Source organism: Gambusia affinis, linkage group LG02, assembly GCF_019740435.1.
Source record: "Gambusia affinis linkage group LG02, SWU_Gaff_1.0, whole genome shotgun sequence".
In the NCBI taxonomy this organism is placed as follows: Eukaryota; Metazoa; Chordata; class Actinopteri; order Cyprinodontiformes; family Poeciliidae; genus Gambusia; species Gambusia affinis.
The window spans coordinates 16,087,368-16,100,243 of NC_057869.1; the positions used below are offsets into that span (position 1 = coordinate 16,087,368).

Consider the following 12,876-nt stretch of genomic DNA (forward strand, 5'->3'; position numbering starts at 1 on the left):
TTTAAAAAATCTCCAAAAAGGTACCTTTTCCAGCCTACTTCTAGTCTGGAAAAGTACTGAAATCAAAGCATCGGATGGAAAACTGTGAGTTACTAATAACCTATAATTATTTGTCCAGAGTGATCATAAAAGAGGGAGAATAAAGTGTTTTACACAATATTAGTTTTACAATATAGTCTGAAAAAGAAACCATGCGTGTCCACAACACAGCCCTTTCTGCACACACACACACACACACACACAGGCACAGTAATCCCACAATGGGGGGTAGAAGCCTGTTGTACACCAACCTAAAAAAACCATTGTGATGTTCAAAGGGGCTTCATGGAGGCTCTGGCCATTGATAAGCTCTAATGTTATATAAAAAAAACTGTAAACTTCATCTTTTATACATAGTAACATAATGTGAAAGGTCATCTTATCTTAATCCTCAAATCAGCAGCATCCAGGCCCATGCCCCCTCCCCATTTTTCATGAAGTTAAAGAAATAATCTTAGAAGGCACTCCAAAGAAAGCCTGCATTATCTTCTCCACTAGGTCCAATCAGAAGATGTCATTAAAGTGTGCCATGAATGCACTGTCAGGAATGATTATTTCTCTTTTCTAATCGGCCTCAATCATATCACAGAATCAGCTGGATTGTGAGCTCGTGGTGAGAAGTGTTATTATGTCCAGTGATTAATCATCAAGCACTACCTTATCCCTCTCAGACACACAGCAGACTGCTTGCCTGTTCACAGACAAAAAAAAATATAATAAAAAAGAAGACATAAAAACTTTCATCTGCATGCTATTTGCTTCACTTTCTCTACTCTCACAACTGCGTCTGTTAAGGTAGATGGTCTATATATTATGTGGACACCATAGCTGTTGTTTTAGGAGCCATGAAACTCGGCAGCTTTGTGCGCAGTCTAATGAGAGTCAAAAAGCAACAGTAATAAGGCATCACTGCTTTTTTTTTTTTTTTTTTAGCTGGTATATCCTTTCTAGTGAACAATTCAAAAACTAACTATCTTGTTTTGACTAGCCCTTCTTGATCTGTTTCAGCATGCCCCTTCCAAACCTACCAACAGAAATTTTTTATCAGCTAAAAACAAAAGCTCCATAGAAATTGAGGAGAAATCATATACACAGTTACATGCTGAATTAATGCAGGTCAAAGAGGTTATCATCTCAAGTTTCAGTTTGTGCAATTTGTTCCTCAGGAATCCTTTGTTCTTGACTAAAAGTGTGTCAAATGTAGACAGATTGTGAAATATTTATTCCAATGAAATCATATTAGAGTGTCGTTGTTTGTTTCGCTTTTCCATTCCACCCCTAATTTGCCAACAGTTACAGGGTTTTTGGCAAAGTCTTACAAACAGACATCAACTTTAACACAGTATACCCCATCCTGTAGCCTTAATTAGAAAGAAATTGTAAACAACGACGCCTGCCTTTTCTTTTGCAGATTATCCATACTTTATGACTGAGCGTTTGAAGTTATGAGGGATTCTGAATCAGCACTGCAGGAGCGGTACTCTTATAGGACATTGTTGTCTTCAATTATTTTCAGTCATATTCCCATCTGTAAGAGGCAGAGGGTCATTTATTATTTAAAGATGCAATCGCTGCTGTTTATCTGAGATTTTTTAAAACCGGGTTATCTCTTCACATAGCATTTTTTTGATTAAACGGAACAAAGTGCAATAAAACGCAGTTTCAAATAGACGCCTGTCTTTCCAGCGCAAGAGCTCATCTGCCATTAATGTGATTTAATATGTACGGTGGCAAGCAGTTGCAGAGAGACGAGAGTTAACGAGCAACAGAGATGCTTTAGTATGTACATAAAGGGGCTTGCACAGACACTAGCGGGCACAAACACACACAAATACACACATAGTTACTGACTAACAATCTCATATATTTGTCTCCCTATGTTGTAGTAAAGGAGATGGCAGGCTCAAAGAAGAGATGCCAACTTTTGGAGCTAGCGCTGTTTGAACAATGACTGATTAGTGCCTTCTGCATTTAACTTAAAAATCTTGGATGCAAACATCAACAAAAGCTGAAAGGAAATAAATGCATTCTAAAACAATTTGAAGAATATTATTTACTAAAAACAGAATGTTTAAGCAATTGTTTAGTGCTCTGTAACAACAGATTGTTAAATTGCAACAAGAGTGGCAACTGTTGTTGCAATTTAACAATCTGTTGTTTTGAATAATTTCCAAATAAACCTGAATCCCTGCCTGATATTACATTAAAATCTATGATTAGAACTCCATCCATTGCTATACAGTGTTGCTTTACATTGTTCTTAAAAGAAACAGATATTTTAGCAAAATGGCTTTTCACTATAAAATGTGTATTATCTAATTAATAAAACAATCTCCATCCATTTCTTTCTTTTATTAGTGGAACAGAAATTGTGGAGAAATAATGAATAACATTGATTTTGATTCCTATTTAAATATTTCTCAGAAAATAGGATAAGCCATGCCTTGGTGCAATGCTGTTCTATTGTGCCATCTTCCTTTTTGTCATGTACATTGTGATTTTTAGATGTAGTAGGTGATCCAGGTCTGCTCTGGTTTTTAAGTTGAGGTTCTGATTTTCTGGGAGTTTTGTATCAGAATAAATTGGCCAGAATAAAATGTGTGGTTCATGTCCTGTATGCTCTACAGAGTAGATATTATGTTAAAGTAAAAAAAAAAAAATTAAAAAAAATTAAGATAAGAATTTACAAAATAGTGAGTGGTATAAATCTGACTCCAAGCATTCAGTTTGCTGTGGAAAAAAAACCCAAAACTGCCCTGCACAAAGTTTGATGGCCCATATACAACATTTTTTTTTTAAGAATGAACAATCACTGTCTCTGTCTTGCTGCTATATCTCACTCTTCCCAAATCCCAAATCCCCACAGCTCCTCTGGTGGACCCTCTTATGTTCACTTGTATCCACTAGCTGCACCATCACTGCTGTTAGTTCCAATGCTTAACTTTACCCTGAAGTCTTTGCCCCTGAGACCCTGGTGTTGGGAGATTAGTCTAACCTCAGCCGAAGCGGACAAACTGCAATCAATACCTGATAGGAACAATTCGCCCGGGTCGGCTGACCTCGTATGCCACTAACGGTAACCTTAGTAAAGTCCTAACACTTCCTGGGTGACTGACCCCTGACGACCTGGGCAGATAAGGTCAGTCTGGCCTGAGTGACCCAGAGCCAAGAGGCCACTGTCCAGTTAGTCTAGCTGTCTTATAATGAAGTGGTCAGTATTGCCTTTCTGTCACTCAGCAATTACCAGGAGAGATATGGAGTCATAGATATGTGCTGAATGCACGCAGAATCACTAGCCACAGAATTACATTCATGAGGCAAAGTACCGGTAAAGTGACATGTAAACTACTCTAATATTGGCTTATAATGACTGGGAGCAAAATGGATCGAAAGGAGTCTGACAATTGCAATGGAGCTGCTTCACATCAGAGTGTGCAGGCACAGAAAAACTCCGCAGTAAAACTCAGAACTAATAGCTGCTTTTAAAAGATGTTTTGTTAATTTAGAAAAGCTGAACTGCCAGAATGAGATTCTTTTTGATGAAGTGCTACAAATTCCTTAAACATCAGTGAACATCAGTCAATGCTAAACACCTGATGAATGCTCAGTCTACAGGAAACAATGTATAGATGAGACAGGTGGAACCAAGAGACGGAGCTGTGACCACATTAAAGTCAAACAAACATGCGCCTCTTCTGGCCATTTGTGCTCTTTCGATACAGGTCATGGAAAAGGGAAATCCCCAAAGCCACCCAGCTGCTGCCATCACACACTCCGTGCATTCTTGTATCTAACTATTTAGTTGTCAGTGATTTGGTTAAGTGGAATTGACTTTTATCTGCGGTGTGCTGTGGGGCTGCCAGTGGCAATTCAGAATCCCCCTTCCTCAGCTCCTGTTTTAGCCCAGTGTCACATCCAGCACATTGCTATTGGCAGCTGAGCCGGGCCTAATCAATACCCCAGGTCAGGGATCGCCCGCGGCTCTGCTGTGGGTGGGCTATTGATCCGACACACACACTCCCACAGGTCTCACCCGACAAACCCTGGACGTCGTGGCCCTGGATGGAGCACGAGAGACACGAAGGCAGGGATGACAAATTAACAGCGCTGCTCTTCTTCTGCTGTAACTGCTGACAAAACAGTGTCATAAAAATAATTTAGTTATTGATTAGCAAGTGAGACACTATGTCCCCCCTTATTTAAAATAGCTTGATAGAAACATTATTGAAATTGATATTTCAAGTGGATTCTAAGAAGCTGAAGTCAGGAAAAAAAAAAGAACTAACAAAAAACAAATGAAACGTTTCAGCTGCGTGTAGCTTACAGTCACACTCGACCTCTGCTGCTGTCGGCCTGTTGTTTATCTCCCCTTTTCACCGATCTTAGTTTGTCTTCGCTTTGTGGATACTCTGTCTTCACTCCATCAGACCTGCAGCCACAGACACTCAAGTTATTTTTCAGCTGTAGTTTTAAATGTTGCTCCCAGAGCTCCTTATCAGCGCCACACTAAGAACTCATGGGAGCAATTAAACACAGGCTTTAACTCCAGCCTAACCACAGAGGTAAAAACCATTGCACAGTGCTTCCAAATGGATGTAGCTTCAAAAGAGCAATTCAGTTATCACAAGCTGTCTGCCGATCCCAGCCGTATTCCCAAACTAACTCTCAGTCACTGTGGAACTATTGGAACATATGACAAGCATATTTACCCAGCTTCACAAACCAGGCCCTCGTGGTTTTCAAAGCCTTTTTTTTTAAGACACATTTTTTTTATTATTATTGCTGGAATTGACAGTTGAATAAATAAGTATTGTTTATGAGACTTGGTTGTTGTGCTGGAGATCCTCTGCAGAACAGGCAATTATATATGCTATTACAGGAACACGACTTGTTCCAGTTACAGGGAAATTAAGTTTCTCTGCAAATCTTCTTTTCATTTTTCATCTGAAAAGTCTTCAGTGGTATGAGAAAAGAAATTACTCACAGCAGTTCATTTGCTATTAAATATAATCTTGAAATCATGCGAGGCTGTCCAGCAATGGTAGCATACAAATAATTATAGATTAATTTTGTTGACTCTGAAAACAGATGATTAATTTTGAAGTCTTGATGGAAATCATACTGCTCTGGTTTGCCTCCCCTGAAAGACATTTATTATGTGCTCATATTTCCGGGATGAGGCACAGAAACTGTGGGGCTTACAGAGGACTGGCATGGAACTTTTGTTTTCCTTTGTTATGTTTTCCAAGTGTGCTGAAAAATCTTCCTAAGTCCGTTTTTTCTTTCTCTTCTCTTCTTACTCTAGGCGATGGTGTCATCTTGATATGCTGTTCGTGTGACCTGGGAGTCCCTAAATCCCAAACCACATAGCTTTGGAAAACCCTGGAAATACCTGGAATTCTAGGAGTATCTCACCAAAACAACTTCAGGTGCCCAGGCACCGAATCAATAGCTTTATGCTTTTCATTCATCTTTCTGCATACAAAGAAGAACCATCGCAATATTAGTAATAGCGGTTGGCCGTCCATGTCCACAAGAAGCGTGCTGAGACCAAGAGGGCGTGACCTTTCTGCATGCTGACTTCAAACAAACACCCGAATTGGAGACCCAGTCAGAGAGGGGACACTCAGAGCAAAAACCTCCATCAGGTAAGGCTGTGAAGACTCCACTGCTTATACAGACCTGTAACTGAGGTCTTTAACATTTTATGGTCTTTGAAGCTAACTTGCTCCCCACATGGTTAGCTTGTTTTTGGATTTGGTGTGAAGCAATGTCTGGCTGAGAAATATCCCATTTACATGCCCTGTTTTCTGCTTGTTGCTCTTGGATTAGAGGTTCTGGATATGTTGAAATTTTCTTCCATGCATGCACACTTCAGGTTGGAAGCTTAGGGCTCATATTGGCAATTTTATTAGCTTCAGCAATATGTTATAAGGGAAGCATTGCTTTACGCAGTCACTTTTACATTAATTATCCTCTCAGCTTCAGTCACACATATCTATGACGACAGAAGAGAGCCACAGTTTTCACAGGTTTTCTATCACATATTTTATCGCCATCAAATTAACCTCACAATCATGCTGTGGGTGTGTAAACATCGAGGCAGTTCATAGGAAAGTTGAAAATCTCCCTAATGGCTCACCTCATCTCCCAAACAGCTGATTTGAAACAAAAGTGTTTTACAGTGAGGTTTGAGCAAAAATATTGTGAAGAGTTTAAAGTCTGCAGAGGAATAACTTTGTTTCTGTTGAATTTGATAATAATTGGCTACTGCTAATGAAAACCAAACAAATATTTACTAAAAATTAAATAAGTTGTAACTGCTAAAGTGACAGTTTTCCAGCAGACAGTCACTGACAGTCTGCACAAGAACCACAAGCCATGAAAGGTCACTGCGACCGGAGTTGACTTTATCCAAGCAGGCACATAGAAAGTTGAGTGGAAGGAAAAAATGTGAAAGGAAAAGGTACTCGAGCTCTATGTTTAACCTGTCACATGCCTTGTGTTTGACTACATGTTAACCAGAGACTGTGTTAGTGCCTGGAAATATAGGTAAGGAGGAAAAAGGACAAGGCTGTTTCTCACTAATCTCAAATTAGCATTTCAGATTGATTCAGATTTAGATTGTCCTGCCAAATTTACATAAACAAGGTCCTAGAGTCTGGAGAAAGAGTGTGATTTGGACTGATGCACTGCTTGAGATCCAGTGTGAGTTTCACTAGTCAGTGATGATTTGGTGACCCATGTCTTCTGCCTAGTCGGCCCGTTGTGTTTTATTAAGCCATAGTCTCCTAAAGCTACGTGGGCTTCCTTAATTCCTCAGCTGAGTCACAGATTGATAGTCTCCATGTAAAGCTGCATTTCTGTAGTAATTCTTCATAAAGCAACCCTGACCATGTATGTTAGAGTCTGTATTGTGCAATACACAGACATACCTTTCAGTTGACATTTCAATGTAAAAAAACACTTATTTCTAATTGATCTTATGTAATAATATTTTCAGCAAGTTTCAAGTCAATCTTTCAATGACACTTAAATTTATCGGGATGCTTCTGTGTGTGTATATATTTACATATCTATTACAATAGACAAACAGACGATGTAGTATGTTTGCATGTATGAGAGGGGAAGGCCGAGTTTGTTCATCCATTTCACTAAATTTGGCATGATGCTGTGTGGACAGAGCTGTTCTGAGTCAGATGTGTGATATTTTCTGTCTGTTAGCAATACTTAAAATACAGAATTGTTTGTTAAAAGGGAGAAGAAAGAAAGGCATGAAAGGAGGCAAAATTCAACAACAACCTTCTTGAAGGATGTGTTTTCTGAACATCTTTGTTCATGTTATGACAGGATCTGTGAGGTCATTTAAGCAGTTTCACGACAAACCAGACAGTAAGTCACATTAACCAACCACTGCTTTGTTTATTTCTTTACCAGTGTAACATCCTGCTGTTCAGATTTATTTCTTAAACACATGCTTTTTTTGCACATATTCCATAAATATTACTTGACTGAGAAGAGACAGTTACCATGATCCCATCAGAAACGGGGAAGGTGCCCATGCCAACATGTGGCTAATGTATGCAGTTACATATAGTTAATGTGAAATGAAGTGCTGTCTGCAAAGCCTTATGTGTTGTGCACTGTAGACCTTTTAAAAATAATCTGAACTTCTCCAAATCAACTTCAAAATGACCTCAAAGTAACATTTACAACTATGCACTTTCATGTTTTCATCCTGAAAGAAGAGTGTTTTCTGTCATATTTGAATGTTTAAAATCTTAGAAAATCCAAAGTGGATTTTTGCAGTTAAATTGTGATCAGAAGCTCGTATTGTATGTTTGTGTGTTTATTGAAAGAGTTTTTGGTATGCTTGGGAGTTTTTACATAAAACATGTCAATTTTCTGATGCATAGATCACCTAACTTCTGATTTTAGTTTGCCAATACAATAGCTCTTTGTTGACGTCCAAGTCCCAGACCCAAGTTATTGGCACTGTACCAAATAATTTTGTTTTTGAAAACATGTTTTCATTTCTCTGCAGTGACTTTGACTCAAACGATATCAGATATCCTTCATTCAAAAGGTAAAACTGTTTATCGATGACACAAAGAAGAGATTGTTCTTCACTTTAAATTTTGTCTGATAATAAGAGAAATTGGTTCATGAAATCAAGGAAGAATATTTTAACAATAGAAGAAAACGAGGAAAAACCAGCAGGAGATGAGTCACTTGGATTTAAGGATCTAAACACACTTGTTTTGATAATGAGAATGAGGATACGCAAAGAAAGATTAGTCTGCGTTTTATTTTATTATGAAAGCATGTTAAGGTTGCTTATATGAAAACATACAGACAATAAAAAAATAAATAATTAATGCAGAAATGGTCACTGTCGCAATCTGGAAATAATTTTCAATAAAATCTGAATTAAGATCAAACAGATCAGCTGCCTTCCAAGGAGAGGAATGATAATAAAGCCGAATTCAGGAGAAAAAAGGATTTCCATCTGGGGGGAAGCAGCATCCCTCCCGCCTCTCCAGCGTGCTGAAGGAGGGCTCCAGGGCTCCGACACTCGACCTTATTTTCGCTGTTCTTCTGCAGCCACGGTTTCTCCCCTTGTGCGAGCCTTCTCCGTTCAGAAAAAAAAAAGGCATGCATGATTTTATACATGAAAGATATATGTAATTGGACAGTGGTGCCCATGCTATACATTTGCATTTCTAAACAGGACCTGTAAAAAGCTGTTTCCTGTTTCCCTTGGCCTTTCCTCTTGCAGACTTGTATTTGCAGATAGTAAGAAGCTTGACATCAAAAGGTGGAATAAACGCAGGTTGATACAGTTGTTGTATCTCACATGAATGTTAAAAATGCTCACGACCTACCAGAATATGGCTCATAACTCCACATCATCAGTATAGCTCAGACACTTTGTGGTAGCTTGAAGAAAAAGAAACCACACGATGATTTGGATTTGTACTCCAATCTGTCTTTGTAAATTGAAAAAGTACGGTACTAAAAGTAATACATTTAGGATTGTTAATAAAGCCTCTCTGACAATACAATGTCATTTTTCGTACAATAGTTTTCATGAATAGTCCCATCAAATTTCAGTCAGGTTTGTTTTATTCATCAAAGAAAAGCATAGGCATAATTATTATTTTCTGTCAATCACTTTTTCAGCTAAGCAAATACACCCCCAAAATACACCAACCTGAAGATTTCAGTTTGGACATTTCTGAGTATTTTGTTCCTGACAAAATTTAGACATTTTAGACACTAAACAAAACCTACATCAGGAAAACAATTGTGTCTATCAAAAGCATTTGTATTCCTTAAACTGTTTACATTTTGCCGCAGTACAATAATAGACCTCAATGTGTTTCATTAGGACTTCATGTAATAAACCATTTAAAGTCAGTTTAATTGCAATTGTTCTGTGAAGGTCTCAGAAGTTGGTCAGGAACATTAGTGAGAGAACACAGACCAGCAAACAGATCACACATCTAAGATAATAGGGTTAGATTATAAAACAATAACCTAGACTATAAATATTTATCAAACATTGTTCCACTCATCATCTCAAAAGAGTATGCACAACCTACCAAGACATGGCAATCCACCTAAACTTATTTAAAATGAGACAACAGTCAGTGGTGTCTCAGGAATAAAATTGGAGTCTGTAGAACGGATCATTACTAGTGTACAGCAAAAAACTGACCTTTGAGTGGCAAAACAAATCCCATTGTTGAAAATGTCCACAAGTCATGTAGGAGAATAAACAAACGTAAATGAAGGTTTTCTGGTCAGAGCAGACCCAAATCAAAATTTGTCTTACATGCAAAAAGGTAATGATTTGCCTAATGCTAGCCCTGTGCATCACCCAATCTTAGACCAAGGGAACATGGCTTTATTTTGCAGTGGGGATGATCTTCAGTATAGACCAGGAAGTTGGTCAAAGTAGATGGGATAATGGATGAAGCTTAATGAAGAGTAATCCTGTGAGAAAGTATGTCAGGCACTGTAAAAGACTTGAGACTGGGATGTCACCTTATAACAGAGTTATGATCCGATGCATACATTTTTCATCTATACATTAAGTCAAACTCCAGACCGAAATCCAGTTAAGAATTAATAACAAAGCTTGAAAATTGATCTTCAGAGACTCTCCATCAAATCTGACTGAGACTGAGCTGACTGGCAATAAAAACTGAACAAATGCTTCTGCTTCTAGATTTGCCAATTGGGTAGAACTATCACCCAAAAGAGCTGAATCTGGAATGCATCAAAAACAAGGTTCTATAAAGTGCTGATTCGAGGACACTAATCACATGTTCTTTACTTATAAGATTCTTATTTTTTCTTATTTTTTCTTAGACTTCCATGTATTATTTTTCTTTCACTTCACAATTATGCACCAGCTTATGTTGGTCTATCAAATAAAATCCCAGTGAAATATATTTAAGTCTGTGGTTGAAACCCAAATAAATATATAATTAAAAGGTTGTCACACTCTTAGAAGGTACCATTTTGCTAAAATGTCAAAAAGTCATTTGACATCCCCTAAAAGATTCTTTTAGGCAGAATCTTTTAGGAGATTTTGCCTAAAAGAATCCCCTTGAACATCAATACATTATGTACTGGTAACAGGCTTCCAATAGTCCTGCTTGAAATTATTAGAGTTATAAAACAGGTTCAAGATGTGTATATAAACTGAGCTTTCATGAAGTGAAGAAATGTGTGATTCTGTGCACACATGTAATCCTGTCAGATGTGAAAGAAAATATGAAGTCACTGCTGGTCGTCTGACCCGGGGGAAAATGTGACCTTTTGGATCAGAAAAGCAGTGTTTTTTTATGTTGACATGTTTTTCCTGTTATAAACAGAAACAATGGCTTGTTTAGATGGTCAAGTTTTGGTTTATATATGATCAGTGTTGATGTGGCCATATTTAGCGTTTTGTTATATTCATCTAACATGGTGTAATCCACACCAATGCCATAATTTGTATGCATGTGTTAAAGTAACCAAATAGCTGTTGCTATGGACTCTTTTATGGTAAAAAATAAAGTATATTTTTTAAAATATAATAATAATAATAATAATAATAATAATAATAATAATAATAATAATAATAATAATAATAATAATAACAATAACATTTTACACACAACAGATGCAAAAAAAATTAAAAAATGAAAATAAGAATTTTCTTTTTCTATTACTTCAAGGTCATCTGCATTGCAAACTTCTATGACATGTAAGTTGTGATAGCAGGCTGCCTTACAGCTATTTCTAATATGCGAGGCCTCTTAGGATATGTTTCTATTTAAGAACCGATCTTATGAGGTTTGACTTCAATTTCTGTTTATGTCTCAGTGTTTATAACCAACTCTAGCATGAAAGTTAGCATTTTATGGAGTGCTGCAGACCTCTTGATTTTATGATCTTCGCTCAACCTTCGGTGGTGTACCTGTCATGCAAAAGTAAACACCTGTACTGTTAACCTTCTTTACAAGCTAACGCCTTAAAAAGGAAACCGCTCTACCAGGCACTTGGTTTTATTGGTTGCAGGAACACTGAAGGCTACACTGAGGGGGGAAGGGGTGGGCTCACCTCTACTGAGGTATTTCAAGTTCAGAGGCCAAAGCAGTTGATGGACAAGCAAAGCTCTATGACCTCCACCCTTCCACAGCTTGCCACACACAGCAAATATCAGTGGGGCTTACTGGCAACCTGAACAAAGTTTAGAGTTTGAGAGCTTACAGAGGTTAAACGTACCTCAGTTACAGTCACATAAGTGGGGAGGTGGGCTCCCACGCTGTCTGAAGGTTTGATCCCACAAAGCTTCAAATGAGCTGCTGTGGACTGTTTTACAACAAGGAATTGTAATGTCTGTATTTCCTTTGTTTCCTTTTTTCAGCAAAGAAACCCAGTGAATGAATTCTGATGTTCTGGTAAACAGAAATACTGAAATTGGATAGCATTTGAAGCTACTGAGGTCATCCTTATTCTGGATTTTGTTATTGTCTTGATTAGGTTAGTATTTCTCATTATTTGTAATTATTATTTTATTATAATTATTTACTGATTTGGGTGTTGTTTTCTTTTTCTCTTTTCAAATTCCGTTCAAAATGATTTCCTTCCTCTGCGCCGCATGTCATTTATTGTTATTTTGTTTCATGAATTATTAATACTTATTTAAAAAACAAACAAACAAACAAACAAAAAACAGCATTCATTGTTGTTTAGGCCAAACAAGACAGATGACATCATCCATACATTATGGCTAGGATTTGGATTTGACCTCAGGGGAAAATCTTACATCTGTACTTGCCTTCTGTGTCGCTTCTACCTGTCATCTTTCATCTCGTCGCGTTTTCCCCCTTATTCATTCTTTCTCCTTTTGTTTTCTTTTCTCTTTCTGTGTGTGTGCTCTTCTTGACATGGGGAATATCAGGTCTGTAAGTTTATTGCGTTTCCGTGCATATTCAGCGAGCACGAAGTGGCATTTAGAGAGGCTTGGCCTCGCAGAGGTCTGCGATTCTCCCCCTCGTCCTGTTTGGATGGGTTTACCATCAGCGGGTGCATGGCTGCTGCCTGAAGTGTTCATATGGCTCTGATTTGGGATCCCTCTGTTTCAGTGAGCCGCTCTAAAGCGCGTAAAACCCCACGGGTCTCACCCGGAGACTGTGACAGCAGCTTCGAGGATTTCTCCATTATTCACCGTATCACCGACCTGAATCGAGCATTCAGTTGAAGCTCTCTACTCCATTTTCCACTTTTATTGTCAGTTACTGCTGCTTAAAAAAATAATTTCAACATAACTTTTATTGA

The 12,876-nt window shown here is 38.0% G+C and overlaps 1 protein-coding gene across 1 annotated transcript in view; it reads left to right on the forward strand.

Annotated features, from left to right (window-relative positions):
• The window catches only part of zfhx3b (zinc finger homeobox 3b), a 206,059-nt gene that overhangs the window by 49,454 nt on the left and 143,729 nt on the right, over positions 1 to 12,876 (forward strand). The window contains exons 5-6 of the mRNA XM_044139043.1: positions 5,345 to 5,687; positions 11,963 to 12,078. The gene's annotated coding sequence lies outside the window, so the exon portion shown is untranslated. The remainder of the gene's footprint in view (positions 1 to 5,344; positions 5,688 to 11,962; positions 12,079 to 12,876) is intronic.